The sequence below is a fragment of the Colobus angolensis genome, unplaced genomic scaffold (assembly GCF_000951035.1).
Source record: "Colobus angolensis palliatus isolate OR3802 unplaced genomic scaffold, Cang.pa_1.0 Scaffold25, whole genome shotgun sequence".
Classification (NCBI taxonomy): domain Eukaryota; kingdom Metazoa; phylum Chordata; class Mammalia; order Primates; family Cercopithecidae; genus Colobus; species Colobus angolensis.
In genome coordinates, this window is record NW_012115710.1 from 681202 (window position 1) to 682189 (window position 988).

The 988-nt window shown below is 44.7% G+C and overlaps 1 protein-coding gene across 1 annotated transcript in view; it reads left to right on the forward strand.

The window, feature by feature from the left end:
• The window catches only part of LOC105514829 (zinc finger protein 813-like), a gene marked incomplete at its 3' end in the record, with an annotated part of 35186 nt that overhangs the window by 30621 nt on the left and 3577 nt on the right, over positions 1-988 (forward strand). The window lies entirely within an intron of this gene.

Consider the following 988-nt stretch of genomic DNA (forward strand, 5'->3'; position numbering starts at 1 on the left):
ACTGAGATGGCACCTTTGCATTCCAGCCTGGGTAACAGAGCAAGACTGTCTCAAAAAGAAAAAAAAGTTTCTAACATTTCTATAAGGAGAAACCTGCATTGATTTTTATTTTATTTTATTTTATTTTTTTTCTTTTGAGATGGAGTTTCAATCTTTTTGCCCAGGCTGGAGTGCAGTGGTGCAATCTTGGCTCACCGCAACCTCCGCCTCCCTGCTTCAAGCGATTCTCCTTCCTCAGCCTCCCAAGTAGCTGGGATTACAGGCATGAGCCACAATGCCTGGATACTTTTTGTATTTTTTCTTTTTTAGTAGTGACGGGGTTTCTCCGTGTTGGTCAGTCAGGTCTTGGTGTCGGGGTTTCTCCATGTTGGTCAGGCAGGTCTTAAACTCCCGACCTCAGGTGATCTGCCTGCCTCAGCCTCCAAAAATGCTGAAATTACAAGCATGAGCCACTGTGCCCAGCTCCTGTATTGATTTCTTTTGTGTTATCCACAAACATCAGAAATTCATACTGAGAGGGTATTGTGACCTCTTCAAAAGGTATAATAAGGCCAGGTGTGGTGGCTCATGCCTATAATCCCAGCACTTTGCAAGGCCGAGGCAGGTGGATCACGAGGTCAGGAGTTCAAGATCAGCCTGACCAACATGGTGAAACTCCGTCTCTACTAAAAATACAAAAATTAGCCAGGTGTGGTGGCGCCTGCCTGTAATTCCAGCTACTGATGAGGCTGAGGCAAGAAAATTGCTTGAATCTGGGAGGCAGAGGTTGCTGTGAGCTGAGATTGTGCCACTGCACTCTGGCCTGGGCAACAAAGCAAGACTCTATCTCCGGAAAAAAAAAAAAAAGAAGTGTAATAAAACACAACTCAGAAAACATCGTGTGGTGAAACATCCCTCACTTGGATGTCAGAACTTTCTCTACAACTAAATCCACGCTTTCCCCTCTCTCTGCTTCTCATTTTCTGTAAAGATAAGAACTCCTCCCATA